The following is a 16,565-nucleotide window of genomic DNA, read 5'->3' as shown; positions in this document are numbered from 1 at the left end:
AATTATAATGTTATCAGAATATTTATGAGAAAGATATGGAAAAGCAAATTATATTTTGTGCATGATAAATTCACCATGAAATAATTCAGAATAATGATATGCAAAGCCCTTGGGGCATGAGTTTATATCTTTATTACTAATACTGCTTTGTTATTAATACAGCTAAACAGAAATATCTCACTTTATTAGTTAAGACAAACTCACAAAGAAGAATGAGAGATAATAACTTCACTGTAAAACATGCCATTAAAAAATTATTTACTTTTTTGTTTACTTATTTGCTTGTAAATTAAAGTAATGTAGCAGTTGATAGATAAGATTTATTAAGAAAGTGTCTGAGAGGGAAAAATAAAAACAATGCTAATGATCCATTGCAGAGAAAAGCTCTCTAGTCCTATATCTAGTCTCCTTCCCTCAAACTCCCTTTACTCCACGCCACGTCTTTCTTTTTATTTTATACTATTGTCTTCTAGATTTTTTTCTTGTGTTCAAATTATATTTTGACGTCCCCGTCAAAATGACTCTTTTCTTTTATAAAAGTCGCTAATATTTAGATTATGAGTTACTGGAAGAAATCCTTTTTTTTTTTCTTCTTTGGGCTAAATTTTAACCATTTATTATTATCTTCCAGTAGGGGGCAGGCAGTCACAAGAGGAGATAAAAATCAAGGGAGGGTTGAGTGGCAGCTTTGGCAGGTTTGCAAAAGATGGAAAAAGAGATTAAAGGCAATGTGAAAAAGAAGGTGTTTGTCCTCATTGATTTCAGTCTTGTCTTCCTTTTCTAATTTGTAATAGCTATGAATTAACACATTATAGTAATTTTTAGGTGTGGTATCCTCTAAACATCCATGCTTAAGCAATTAATAAATGGTCAATACCAAAATCAGATTGGTTGTATTCTTTGCAGCCAAAGATGGAAAAGCTCTGTACAGTCAGCAAAAACAAGACCTGGAGCTGACTATGGCTCAGAACATCAGCTCCTTATTGCAAAATTCAGGCTTAAATTGAAAACAGTAGGGAAAAACACTAGGTCATTCAGGTATGACCTAAATCAAATCGCTTATGATTATACAGTGGAGGTGATGAATAGATTCAAGGGATTATGTCTGGTGGACAGTGCCTGAAGAACTATGGACAGAGGTTCCTAACACTGTACAGTAGTCAGTGACTGAAGCCATTCTAAAGAAAAAAGAAATGCAAAAAAGGCAAAGTGGTTGTCTGAGGAGGCTTTACAAACAGCTGAGAAAAAAAGAGAAATGAAAAGCAAGGGAGAAAGGAAAGAAATACCCAACTGAATGCAGAGTTCCAGAGAATATCAAGGAGAGATAAGAAGACCTTCTTATGTGAACAATGCAAAGAAACAGAGGAAAACAACAGAATGGGAAAGACTAGAGATCTCTTCAAGAAAATGGGAGACATCAAGGGATCATTTCATGCAATGATGGGCACAATGAAGGACAGAAACAGTAAGGACCTAACAGAAGCAGAAGAGATTAAAAACAGGTGGCAAGAATACACACACACAAAACTGCACAAAAAGGTCTTAATGACCCAGATAACCATGATGGTGTGGTCACTCACCTAGACCCAGATATCCTGAGTGTGCAGAAGTCAAGTGGCCTTAGGAAGCATTACTATGAACAAAGATAGTGGAGGTGATGGAATTCCACTTGGGCTATTTCAAATCCTAAAAGATGATGCTGTTAAAGTGCTGCTCTCAATATGTCAGCAAATTTGGAAAACTCAGCAGTGGCTACAGGAAAAGGTCAGTTTTCATTTCAATCCCAAAGAAAGGCAGTGCCAAAGAATGTTCAAACTACCATGCAGTTGAGCTCATTTTGCATGTTAATAAGGTTATGCTCAAAATCCTGCAAGCTAGGCTTTGGTAGTACGTGACCTGAGAACTTCCAGATGGACAAGTTGGGTTTAGAAAAGGCAGAGGAAACAAAGATCAAATTGCCAATATTTGTTGGACCATAGAGAAAGCAAGGGAATTCCAGAAAAACATCTGCTTCATTGATTATGCTAAAGCCTTTGACTGTGTGGATCACAACAAACTGGAAAATTCTTAAAGAGATGGGAATTTCAGACCAACTTACCTGCCTCCTGAGAAACCTGGATACTTTGGCCACCTGATGCAAAGAGCTGACTCATTAGAAAAGACCCTGAGGCTGTGAAAAATTGAAGGCAGAAGGAGAGGTTGATAGAGGGTGAGATGGTTGGCATCATCGATTCAATGGACATGAGTTTGGGCAAACTCTGGGATACAGTGAAGGAGGGGAAGCCTGGCATGCTGCAGTCCATGGGGTCGCAAAGAGTTGGACATGACTGAGCGACTGAACAACATCAACAAATCCTTTTGGCATCTGCAGATTTTGGTGTCTGCAGAATCTCTTATTTTGCCCCTCATACTGATAATGTGTGTCTTCTCTTTGTCAATCTGCTTAGAGGTTATTGATTGCATATACAATGTGTATGTGTGTGTGTGTGTGTGTGTGTGAGAGAGAGAGAGAGAGAGAGAGAGAGAGAGAATAGGGCCTAAAAATTATTTGCCACCTACATTAGAGAGATCAAGCTAAAATGAAACACATGGAGAACATTTTAAATCAGTCAATCTTGAAATGGTGTTGGAGTTATTGAAGGCTTTCTGGAGGAGAAGGGTCTTGAATGATAGGTTTGGATAGATGGGGAAAGAAAGATAGGAATTGGGAGGAGCAGGTGTGCAGCATGATTAAAGGCCGGTGATTCAGGGATAGAAGGAACTGTAGCTTGATGTAACAGAGATTGTTATATGATCTCAGGAAATAAGGCTGCATTTCAGGCATCCTTAATCAGTAAACAAAGGAACTTGGAAACTGTAACTTTTGAAGGAAATAATATAATAAAATAATATTTTGGAAAAAATGTGGCAGCAGTATCTCATTGAGTAGGAGTGGCACTTGGTAAAGCTTTATTTTGAAGCAGGGGCAAGGGTTCTTACCCTTGAGCTTCCATTTTAGGAAGGTCCATGGTATCACAGAGAGTCATTGGTGGCTAAGAAAGGAAGTTTCTTTGCAGAGGAAGATGAATTCAGTCTAGAGATGGCAAACACACAGGATGAAAATCTCTATTGGTACTTGGAAGTACAGCACAATCCAGGCTTCGTGAATTATTCATGGTGGAGGATCCCACAAAAAGGTACCCACTGAGATAAAAATAACAGAATAAGCTCTAGAGATTTTTGGATTTGGGTCCTAGGAATTATAATTATTTCTTCTTTATAACAGAGAATAAGATCTGAGAATATGTGGGGAAAGAGACACTCTGTAGTATAGATGGAATGTTTCACTTTAAAAAAGATGAAAGAAGCTCTTCTGAAATTGCAGACTAAGATGAGAAGTTATATGTAGAGAGGCTAATAGGTTGAGGATAGAAATAAGGAAATGGGAACAAATCAGAGAATTCCACAGTAGATAAATTCCCTTCCAACAAAGTCATGAGTATTTCAGTTAATGATGCTAGTTAATAAAATAACTCGGTTGTCATTTGGTTTTCTGCTGTATCTGAAAAATCAATCTGTACAGTGATTAAGATGCAGTAACCATGGATATACTTTTGCCTCTTCCCCTTGTTGTCATCAATACAGATTTGAAAATTCCTAAATAGGATTAGGGAGCAGATCTGTGGTTACAAAATGACTTGGTACTGTGTGATGCTAATTGCTCCTAAGAATCAAACCATTACTTTTTTTTTTTAAATAGTTATAAACTTTAAAAGTTGGGTTTTGAGCAGACAAAGTTTATTAGTGAGGACTCTTGGAAGCAGCAGCTGGAAAACAGGGCAAGGCATCAGAGGGAGAAGTCCAGCAATCCCAACCATGACACCCTCATCTGACTACATGTGAATTTCTGGAGTTAGACTGGCTCCAGAGAAGCTCTGCATTGAATCACAACGTCTTATGGGCCTTATTCCTCCAAATCAGTCACCAGATATGGACTGCTCTGGGAAAAGTCTGACTTTGCTTGGGACAACTGAGATGATTTCTGAAGGTGTGGGAACTGAAGGCCGTCTGCTGACAGTGCTCCTAACAGCAGGAGCAAAAAGTCATTCCTAGAATAGGATTCTGGGTACACGTGCTATCTCCACCATAGGTGCTGTTTCAAATCTTCTTCATTCCTTCCTGAATTTCTGAGTTTCTGTGTGGTGCTATTTCCCTTCAACCTAAATAACTTCTATTATCCTCACTAGTAGTGTAGTCCTGCTGGCGAGGAGTTCTCTTAGTCTCCTTTTATCTGAATATGCTTCATTCTTGCATATTTACTCTTGCATATTTTTGTTGGATATAGAATTCCGGTTGACTTCTTTTTCTTTCACCACTTTAAAAATGTTGTTTTATCATTTCTGATGAAAAGTTGGCAGACGCTCAAAACACTGTTCCTCTTACTGTAACGTGTCATGTTTTTTTCTGGCCACTTTCAAGGTTTTTTCTTTATTGTCAGTCTGCACCACTTATAATGTGTCTATATATGGTTATTTTTATATTTATCCTGCTTGAGGATTACTGAAATTGTTGAATCTATAAATTTACGCTTCTTGGTAAATTTAGGGAAATTTTTAATCACTATTTTCTCCAAATATTTATCTACCAGCTTTCTATGTTAGAAGTTCTGCTACTTCATTGAAGGCCTTTGTGGCTAATATAGGTTTGTTTGTTTTTTTTCTTCGAGTTATTTGTCTTTTCTCTCTGCTCTCCAGATTGGATAATTTCTATTGATATATTTTTAAGTTTGCTAACAATTTCTTCTCTCATTTCTATTCTTCTGTTAAGGTCATCTTATATTTTTCTATTTTATAGTTTCCATTTATTTTGTAACTTGTTTCTTTTCTTTCTGTTGAGGTTTTTCTGTTTCTTCATTCATTGTGAGCCTATTTTCTTTCATATCACTGAGAATAGTTTAATCTCTACTTTATGGTACTTGTCTGATAATTGCAATATCTGGGTCAATTTGAGGTTGATCTCCCTGTAATGTTTTTTTGTTTTCCTTCTAAAAATGGGTCACAATTTCCTGGTTCTCTGCATAGTGGGTATATTTATTTATATTGTGACTATTACATCTTAGAGACTATATTCTGTTACATTACTTTGTTGATTTTTTTTTTTTTTCAGAAAACATTTAACTTGGTGGAACTCAAGCTAAAAACTCTCTTTTGGACAATATTTTAAATCTCAGTGCTTTTACCTTTAGTTGGTTGGTTTAAGTGTGCCCTGCTATGTGGGGTTTGGGATTAGCCAGAGATGTGCATACAGTTTATATAAGGAATTTGAAGTCTTGCTTTCTGCCTCCCTCAATTTCAAGAGCCTAAGGTTGCCCGAAATCTATCTTTTTGTTCTTCAGAAAACTGTGGATTTTTTTTTTTCTCTCTTAGAATTTTAGCTGTCCAGTGTCCTGCCAACTGCAGCATTTCCTGGGACTAGAAGTGGTAAATATGGAAACCTTTCCTTCTTTCAAGGATTGATACCCCTTAAGAATCTTGCTTTTTCTACTTTGCAGTGGCTTCAGATAGCTTTTATATTTTGTCAGAATTTGAGGTTGTTATTGTGTTGGAGCTTATAGGGCCATAAACCAACTGGAACTTTCTTCATCTGTCTTTTTAATATCATTGTGATTTTTAAAATATCATTGTGTTTTTATGAACTGATATTGATTTGGTTGGCTGTATTGTCTTAGATGTTGAAATTGAATGTTCAGTTCAGTCCAGTTCAGTTGCTCAGTTGTGTCTGGCTCTTTGTGACCCCATGTATTGCAGCACGCCAGGCTTCCCTGTCTATCTTCAACTCTCAGAGTTTAATCAGACCCATGTGCATCGAGTCGGTGATGCCATCCAACCATCTCATCCTCAGTCGTCCCCTTCTCCTCCTGCCCCCAATCCCTCCCAGCATCAGGGTCTTTTCCAGTGACTCAGTTCTTCGCATGAGGTGGCCTTTTTGCTTTCTAAATTTCATCCATGCATTGACTATTTTGTTACCTTTCATTTTTCTCAAAAAAATCTCACTCCCCTTCCCCCCATTTTCTAGATTCTTATGAATCTCTGTATTCAATTTGAAGATCTATAATGAGATATAATTTAAATCACTAGCTATGTCATCTTTAAGAACTTACTTGCTGCCCTCCCCACCACCTTAAACCATAATTTCCTTATTTGTGAAATAAAAGGGATGCCTGACAGTATTAAGAAGTATTGAACTTTCAGGCAGGAAGGATTTTAGAAACCTTCAAATTAAATTCTTTCACTTTATACATGAGCAAATAAAGCCCAGAAATCTTTAAGGACATTACTCAGCTTTTTAGTGCATGAGCTGAGCTTGGAACTCCTCCATAGCAACAAAAAATAAAGCGGAAAACAGATGTGGCAAGTATATGTGGGAAAATCCATGATTTTTTGATGTGATATACTTGAAATAATAGCAAGCATTTGAGTGGTGAGAAACAGTGGCATAAGGACTGAGCTTCTTGTTTAGGAAAAATAAGTCAAGGCTCACAACACGGACTAGCTTTTTCTGTCAATTAATAAGTAAGGAGGTGTCTGCCATGTGTCAGACAGTGTTCTGTTGCAGATACATAGATCTTGCTCTCACAGAGCTTAGAATCTGTTAGGAAAGGTAGATATTAAATTAATCATCACAAATAACTTCATAAAATGAAATGAGTAAAGAGACATATAGGGTGACTTGGCAATGTGTACTTGGTAAGCTTGATCTGTTCTGAAGGTCAGGGAAAACTGCTCTTTGGAAGCGAGGTTTAAAATGAAGAAGAGCATAAAACAGCCAGGCAAGGAAAGTTAAGGGGATGAATATTCCAGAAAGTCAAACAGCCTGTATGAAGGCCGAGGGAGCTAAACTGTGACTGAAGTGATAAAACAAGGAGAAATCAACTGTGCCGAGGCCCAATTCAAGTTCTGGAGGTGGGGGAGGATGGTGAAAGAGGAGCAGGTGAGACCTGGGGAAATACCTTTACAAAGGTGCCTGAGGATACGGCAGGCTTGTGGAGGAGACAGATAGGGAGAAGCATACGGTGGTGATAGAGGTGAAGGAAGGAAGGGGTTTTAGTTGTTGTTCAGTTGCTCAGTTGTGTCTGACTCTTTATGACCCCATGGACTGCAGCACACTAGGCTTCCCTGTCCTCCACCATCTCCCAGAGCTTGCTCAAACTCATGTACATGGAGTCGGTGATGCCATCCAACCATCTTGTCCTCTGTCGTCCCCTTCCCCTCCTGCCTTCGATCTTTCCCAGCATCAGGGTCTTTTCTAATGAGTTAGCTCTTCATATCAGGTGGCCAAAGTATTGGAGCTTCAGCATTAGTCCTTCCAATGAATATTCAGGATTGCTTTCCTTTATGACTGACTGGTTTGATCTCAAAAGTCTTCTCCAACACCACAGTCCAAAAGCATCAATTCTTTGGTGCTAAGCCTTCTTTATGGTCCAACACTCACATCCATACTTGACTATGGGAAAAACCATAGCCTTGACTATACAGACATTTGTTGGCAAAGTAATGTCTCTGCTTTTTAATATGCTGACTAGGTTTGTCACAGCTTTTCTTCCAAAGAGCAAACGTCTTTTGATTTCATGGCTGCAGGAGAGGAAAATGGTTAATAGCATCAAAATATGCCAAGCAGTCCAGGAGCATAAGCACTGAAGAAAGGCCTAAAGGTTGACTGTAAAGGGCCTGGCGACCTTCAAAACTGTGGCCCGAATGGAAGGACGTAGGAGCCACAAGATTGCTAACCTTGAGAAGGGTGTGGGTGGATAGGACATGGAGGCTGTGGGCTCACACCACTAATTCTAGAAGTTTGGCAGCAAAGAAAAGAGACAGGATCACAGCTAAAAGGAGAAAGCAGAATCTGATTTTTTTTTTCTGTCAACACAGGGGAGCCTCAGTGTATTCACAGTGTTTTCTCACGTAAAGTTCTAAGTTGCTTAGTGATTTCTTTTCCTTGTTCTTGCCATTTTGTTACTTTGCCATGGAATACTATGCCATCTTCCCCGTGGTTTATGAATCTGCCTGCAGTGCAGGGCATGCAGTTTCGATCCCTGGGTTGGGAAGATCTCCTGGAGGAGGAAAGGCAACCCACTCCAGTATTCTTGTCTGGAAAATCCCATGGACAGAGGAGCTTGGTAGGTTATAGTCCATGGGGTCGAAAAGAGTGGAACATGGCTGAGTACACATGAGCTGTCTGTTACATAATTTGAGAATATCTGATCTTAATGATTTATTTTTGTGATATTGACACTTTTGGAAGAAAAAGTGTTCACGTAGTAAGTAGTGAGTGGAAGATTCAAAATAATTAAATCTAGTTGTTTTCATTCTCCAAAAAAAAAAAATCATTGTATCTGCCCTTTACTGACTCTCTCTTAGACGTTACTCAGAGGTTGTTCTGAGCCAATAATTTGAAGTTAGTTTCCAGACAGAGTCACCCACAGGGCCTAAAATATTAAAGGTGCAGTGATGCTATCTGAAGCCTACTTAAACGCAACTTTCAGGGCATCTGGACTTTCACACATCTTTGCAGGTGATTCTGATGGGAGCCATGATTAAGAACACCATTTCAGGTCTTTCTTCATCACCTAAACTATCCCTGTTGTCCCAGCTCTACAGGATGCTCACCTTCAGATTTACCCATCAACCACCGTGGAATTTAACTTCCCCAAATGTTAAGGTTTCTGAGAGCCAACCCCTTGCCTTATTCATTCTACTATTCCTAAAGCTCTGCACAGCTACCTGACACTGAGTAGGTATTCTCAGAAAGTGTTTTTAAACCTGCGTGTTTGTGTCTGCTCAGTTTCCCAGTCGGGTCTGACTCTTTGTTCTGCCATGGACTGTAGCCCACTAGGCTCCTCTGTCCATGGGATTTCCCAGGCAAGAATACTGGAGCGGGTTGCCATTTCCTCCACCAGGGGATCTTCCTGACCCAGGAATCAAACCTGCATCTCTTGTGTCTCCTGCATTGGCAGGTGGATTCTTAACCACTGCACCACTCGGGAGGCCCAGGTATACTCAGAAAATGTTCGTCAGTCTAAACTTCTTCAGAATGTCTCTGGTATCTGCAACCACTCTTGCCCTTTATGCTTCTCTCTGAGGAACCAAGTGTCAGTCTCTTCAAAAGCAAAGCTTCATTTTGCACTTGTCTCATCTCCTCCCACAGCCTCTAGGATCCTGCATGCCAGTTAGCCTCCTTCATTCTTGGGACTGCTAGTCCTCCCTCTGTCTACAAATATGCTGTACGACTCAAATACGCACTCAGCCCTTCTAGTTTCAGACTTTGCCCCATCTCTCCCTTTCAGATTTGACATGAAAGGATAGAGTTACTGTCTCGTTCTCTGATACTTTCAGGATAAAAATTCTTGAAAGAGCACGTCTGCAGTTGTTGACAATTGCTTCTGCTTGGGCCCTTGCAATTGTTCTCCATTCCCTCTGTACTAACACTACTCTCTTACAGCTCTTAATGGTCTCTGTGAATTTTGTTAGCAAATCATAATGTCTCTTACTTCTTACTTAAAAATTTTTCATATATGAGTTGGCCTTGATTATTTGTGTCTTGAAAACTTCTCTTTCCCTGGCTTCAAGACCCCGCATTTACCTTCCACTTTTCTTCATTGTTTCTGCTAACTTTACTTCCTTCATTAGATCCCTAATTTTAAATGTTTCAAGACTCTCATTTTGGCCTTGTCTTTAATTTCCACATCAAATACAGTGATGTGGCAGTCCATGGGCTGGATCTGGCTTAGAGACACTTTTGACTGGCTCATGTAATATTTTTAAAATTTTGAATTAGCTGCCAATATTTTTAAATTGGGAGATTTTACCCAAACCCCCTGAGATGGTATCTAGGGTTGCTGGGAGGATTGAGTTAAATGAGATATACTTAATACTTAATACTATGTCTGAATTTGACAAACATTCAAAAAATTATATCATAATTATAATTTTACAGTTTCCAAAGCTCTTTCATTGATATTACTTCATAACTTATTTAATTGGCCCCTACAGACCAACTTTCTGTTTTTTTTCTAAGAATTAAAAACTATACCAGCATTAATATCCTAGAACATAAGGCATATTTTGGAGATATTGTGGGTTTGGTTCCAGACCACCACAATAAAGTGAATATCACAATAAACTGAGACACACAAATTTTTGGTTTCCCAGTGCATGTAAAAGTTTTGTCTAAAGAAAACAGTTATGTTTCCACTATACTGTGACTTCCCTGCTGGCTTATCAGTAAGGAATCTACCGGTAATGCAGGAGACATAAGCATTGTGGGTTTGATCCCTGGGTTAGAAAGATCTCTTGAAGAAGGGAATGGCACCCTACTCCAACATTCTTGCCTGGGAAATCCCATGGACAGAGGAGCCTGGTAGGCTACAGTCCATAGAGGTCACAGAAGAGTTGGACACAACTGAGAGGCTAAATAACAACACTATACTGTAGTGTGTAACTGTACAATAGCATTATGTATAAAAAACAATGTATACACCTTAATTAAAAAATACTTTACTACTAAAAAATGTTAACCATCATCTCACAACACAGGGTTGCCATAAACCTGCAATTTGTAAAAAACATAGTAAAGTGAAGCGCAATAAAATATGGTATGCCTATATCTTTGTATATCTGATATGTGTATATATTCACTATCTGTTCACCAAAAACACTGATCCTTGTGATCACTGATACACATTTGTACAACATCTACCATAAGTAGGGAACAAATTTGTTTTCATTACCTAGTTTTGGACTGTGTGATGGTAATTGCCTGAAAAAAAGTTAGCCCAACAATATGACTTTTATTAATACCGTGTCCTACTAAAATGATGCAGACTTTGTGACTATTGTCACATACACAAAAATTAGTCCCAGCAATATGCTTTTTATTAGCACTGTTTCCTATCCATATTTTTTCCCAAGTGGCTAGTTAGTTCCCCCAGTATCATTTACCAATGATATAATCATTCTTCCCCTTATGAATTTGAGTGCCTATTCCTCTCAGATATTAAATTCCCATAAATGTAGACAGAGCAACTGTTTCAGAGAGTAACCTGTGCAATATTACAGAGGTAATAAATGGAAATTTATTTATTTTAACATTAGCCAAAAGGCTAGTTGATTTTGTTACTCTAATTGTGGTGCTTTTTTCTATTTTTGTCTCTGCTGAAACTTTGGGTTTCTACTCAATGTTTTGTTTACTGAACAGTTAATTAGGTATTGTGTGCTACTAAGTTAATGTATTTTAAAATGTAAATAACGTTCATAAATTAAGTATAAGAACACAAAATAGATGTATTGTGTTACCAGGATTAGTTTTTGACATTGTTATTCGATCTTCCCAAAAGATCGAATTGTTATTCCATCTTCCCAAGCCAGAGATGGAACCCAGGTCTCCCACGTTGCAGGCAGATTCTTTACCAGCTGAGCCACAAAGGAAGCCCAAATCTCTTATTTTACATTTCAGTTTCTTTCCTTTTTGGAAGCAAGGATCATGATAATTGAAATATTAAGCTATGAGACACATAAAGGAGATAGTTTTCATTTTTAAAGACATTTCATTTTATAGTCCCCAAATGGCAATCCTTTGTTTTTCTTTTCTGTTCTCCTTCCATAGGAAAATACACTTGTCTTGGGAAAAAGATCCTGAAATCAGTATGGAAGATTAGATTAATAGCAAAAGCTGAAACTTTTTTTTTTTTTTTTAGCTCCAGTCTTTTACTGGATCCAATTCCCTCCAGATCCACATTCTCTGCATATAACAGTACTTCTATTTGGACCGTTCTGTTTCTCATTCTCTTTCTTATTATCAGTGTCTTGTTCATTGGGTCTTGTATCAATTACTTCTTGCTGCATAATAAACTACCTGCAGACAAATACTTAATCTCTCACAGTGACCCAAGAATGAGTGATAGAGAAACCATGAGGGTAAGCCATAGTCTTTTTATAACTTAATCTTGGCAGTGACATTCTATCATTTCTGCTGTATCGTATTTGTTAGAAGTGAGTTACTAAATCCAGCCCACATGCAAGAGGAGGGGATTTTATAAAGACACAACTGCCAAGAAAGTAGGAACCATCTTAGAGGCTGCCTATCACCTCAGTACTAGTATAAGTTACTCAAGGTACATTTTATATACTTTTCACTTGTTGCTATTACAGTTTCATATACTTGTTTGATTATTTGGTTACTGTGTATTATTCCTATTAGATTGAAAGCTCCATGATACAGGCATTTATTAAGGCCTAGCTATTGTAACTAACTAAATAAATATTATTAATGCAGCTTCCAGCTTCCCTCCACCAGTCCGAAAGCTCTAATACATGTGATAGGCGATCAATCAGATACCATCTCAGTGAAAACTACTAGCGAAAGACTGATCATCATCTTAGGAGGCAGAAAAAAAAAGCTCATTTCCTTTACTTCCAATATTTCTCATAAAATTACTGCATTACTTTTCAAGTAGCTTTAGTAGAGAAAAAAATCACATGAGTCTGTTATTCCAACCGTTGTTTTGTTTAGTCGCTAAGGCGTATCTGACTCTTGTGACTCCATGAACTGTAGACTGCCAGGCTCTTCTGTCTGTGGAATTCTCCAGGCAAGAATACTGGAGAGGGTTGCCATTTCCTACTCCAGGAGAACTTCCCAACCCAGAGACGAAACCCACATCTCTTGTGCCTCCTGCACCTCAGGCAGACTCTTTACCATTGAGCCACTTGGAAAGCCCATTCCGACCATTACTGTTTGCTATTTAGAAAATAACAAAATCTGGGGGAAAATTGGCTATGCTTTCAATTATTCCTATAGAGTGGTAGGACTTTTAAATTATATATCAGAAATAAAATTGTACATTATTGTAAAACTTCTCCCAAAGTTACAAAGTTTATGGGTTTTCTGGCTGACTATCATGGATTTCCACTAGTTCCCAATGTGAAAATTATTGCATTAGAAAAAGAAATATAATTAGACTTATTTGGCTGATGATTCATCTTATTTTCAGAACCTCTAAAAAAAAGGAGACAATTCAAGATCTCTTCTTGTTTGAATCCATTCATAACTCTAAAAACTGTTGGGAAATAATACTTGTATATCTAACCAATATCCACAACATCCAGTTTTATAAAACACAGTACGAACATACTAACTAAAATGTTAAGGTTGATATTTTAAGCTTTCTGAAGCCAGAGAGTTATGATAAAGCTTTCTGTACTGTATTGACTTTACCATACTGGTGATTAGAAAAAGCTATGTGCTCAGTAGAGCTGAATAAGGTTGTTCTGACAGTGTGATTTTGATTTCCGGGCCTTTGTGTGATTAAGATCTCGGTCTCAGAGTTGCATTTATTTAAAATGAAGCTTGAATCTTTAGGAGAAATGTAGTTTCCTTTTTACTGGCTTTAAAACCTCAGTTTGTAATGCTCTTCAGATACCTTTCACTAGTTATTCCTTACTTATTAAGAATGACAGTGTGCATTTTGCAGAGGGGAGAACTAGAGTATATAAATTTAATTATTTTAAGTAATTTGGGAAAGAAGCAGAGTGAAGTAAAACTCAAATCTCTCATATTTTCCACACTGCTTTATTCAAAATGATCCAGTTCTATATTTGTTATGATAATTTGCAGAGTTTTGAAGTCAGAAGCTTGAAACACCAAATGAAAAATGCAATAATTCTATTATTTGGTCCTCCCTGTGTAAATATCAGAATATTCGCACAGATTTAAGTGTATTGACATATGTTGAATATATTTAAATGTATTCTATGTTCCTCTTTTTAAAAAGTATTTTGATAGTAAGTTCATTAAATGTTAAATAACAACAAAGATGACAAGTAAAGATGTAAATACCACAATAAACCATAAAAATGACTGTTAATTAGGTCAATACTAGCATAGAAGTCTCCAGTTCTGGGAGAAATATTAAAAGAAATGTAAAAGTAAAGTTCTTCTACATTATTTTCTTTTATAGCTATATGGTCATTTTGTTAGAGCATAGCCAAATATTTTAGGCTATAGTTTTGCTGCAATTTTAGGATTCTTTCAGCTTAAATTCATTTGCTCAGGCTCCTTACTGCTTGTTTGTTTTCTCCCAAAACCTTACAAATGAATGAAAAAGCAGAAAATCTTTAATTTTTGTTTCTCATCTGCATATATTAGAAATAATAATTTAAGCCAGTATATCAACTAATTATGGCATAATATATGTTCTACTTTGGTTAATAAACAGTTACTAAATCAGGGATTTTACTAGGAATTGTGAAATATTAGAAATGCCTATTTCTAACTTTTTTAGTCAGTACAGCCCAGCAAAGCACAGGGTTTTGCATAGATAAAATCTATTAAATCACACAAGAAAACCATGTGCAGTTTCTGAGAGCCTTTTTCACTTGCTGGAGGAAGGCTTTGGAGTATGTGTTTGCATAGTCATGCCTATACAGTGTCTACTGTGTGGGTGGTATATACTTGCTCAGGCATATGACAATGACGATTTGGGAAAGGAAACTCAAAGCGAGTGCTCAAAGTGACTAAGAGGTTTCATTAGTAGTCAAATCACAAAACAATCTTACTTCTACTGGTGATTTTGACTTAGATGGAAAAGGTGTTTTTAAACATTATTTCCATTGCCAAGGGGTTTTCATTTGCATTTTCTTTTATGTTTATTTGTGTAGATGCATGTTCTAATATTACGTGTGTTAAAACCTGATGTTTCTGACATTTTTTTAAATTAAAATGAGGGATAATTTATATATAATTAACTGGGCACATGTAAAAGTTACAATTTGGTGAGGTTTGACAGTAGTATATTTCTGTAATTACTATCACAAACAAGATAAAAAACATTTCCGCCATTCCCAAAATATTCCTTCATGCATACTAGTAGTCCTCCCTTGTCTTTACACCCATCATCTGTGGGCAACAAATGATCTGCCATTTGTCACCATAGATTAGTTAACATTTTATATTAGTTTACTCTTTTTGTGGTGTCTAATATGTACTCTTTTGTGTCTACCTTATTTCACTCAAAGGAATGACTTTTGAGATTCATCAATTCATGTGTGTTCCTTTTCACTGCTGAATAGTATTCCATTATACAGATAACTTAGCTATCTGCCAGTTGGCGTTTGGGTTATTTCTAGCTTTTGGTTATTGTGAATAAATCTTCTATGAACATTCATGCACAAGTCTTTGTGTGGACATATATTTTTATTTCTCTTGGGTAAATACTTAGGATTGAAATGGTAAGGTTATGTGGGCATGTGTTTGACTTTTGGAAAAAACTACTATACATTTTCTAGTGCAGTTATACTTTTTGATATTCCCACTAATAATGCGTGAAAGTTTTAGTTGTTGTACATTTGTGCCAACATATATTATCAGTCTTTTTAACTTTAGCTCTAGTAATAGGTGCATAATCATCATCTCACTGTAATTTAAATCTGCATTTCCTCTACAATTACTAATATTGAACATCTTTTTTGTGTATTTATTGGTAATCTGAATATCTTTTTTTTTTGGTAAAGTGTCTGTTCAAGTCACTTGCCTGTTTTTTTTAATTGCTTTTTAAAATAATTGAATTATAAAAGTTCTTCACATACTATTGTTTTAGCTGTGCTGTGGCTTGCAGGATATTAGTTCCCTGACCAGAAATGAATCTGAACTTCTCTAGTCAAAGTGCTGAGTTCTAACCATTGGACCAGCAGGAAACTCCTGAAGAACCAGCTTTTAATTTTGTTAATTTTTGCATTACTTGTTTTCTGTTTTGTTGATTTCTGCTCTTCCTTTTATTATTTTCATCTTTCTATTTTGTTTTGAACTTTTTTAGGTGGATTTTAGGTAATTCCTGCTTTGTTATTAGTATTTAAAGCTATTATTTTTTCTGTGAGCATTGCTTTAGTGTAGCTGTATATCACAAAATTTGACACTATATACACTTTTATCTGTCCTACTTCTTTTATGTAACAATATGTCCTGGAGATCACTCCGTATCTAGTTTATAAAGATATTCCTCATTCATTTTAAGGGTTTCATTGTACTTCATTTTGGGGATGTTCTATAACTTAGAAAACTAGTTCCCTATGATTTGGATTATTTCTAGAAGTCTTGCTATTACAGTGTAGTAATGACCTGTCTTCTGTATATATATTAATATATTTCAACTGTTGCCTGTATAGCTTTGGGATAGTTTCTGGGAAGTGATATGACTGGGTCAAAAGGAAAATGCTTATGTAACTGCTATTGTCAAATTTTCCATTACTGAAGTGGTAACATTTTACATTCCCACCAGCAGTATATTGACATGCCTATTTCTCTACCGTTTTGCAGAGTATATTCTCCAATGTTTTGGTTTTGACGATCTTATAAATGAGAAATAGCATTTCTGAGTAGTTTTATTTTTTATTTCTTTTACCATAAATGATGTTGAGCTTCTTTCTAAATGACTAGGAGACATGTATACTTCTTTTTCTGTGAACTGTCCATAACTATAGGGTTGTGTTGACCTTAATTTTTAAACCAGCTTGAGCCGGCTGCATGCCAGCGAACTG

The 16,565-nt window shown here is 36.7% G+C and overlaps 1 protein-coding gene across 1 annotated transcript in view; it reads left to right on the top strand.

The window, feature by feature from the left end:
- CD200R1 (CD200 receptor 1) overlaps positions 1 to 16,565 on the top strand; it is a 40,138-nt gene that overhangs the window by 1,570 nt on the left and 22,003 nt on the right. The gene's annotated exons all lie outside the window — the stretch shown is intronic.

This window comes from Capricornis sumatraensis, chromosome 1, assembly GCF_032405125.1.
Source record: "Capricornis sumatraensis isolate serow.1 chromosome 1, serow.2, whole genome shotgun sequence".
Taxonomy (NCBI): Eukaryota; Metazoa; Chordata; class Mammalia; order Artiodactyla; family Bovidae; genus Capricornis; species Capricornis sumatraensis.
This window is presented reverse-complemented; position numbering and strand designations above follow the sequence as displayed.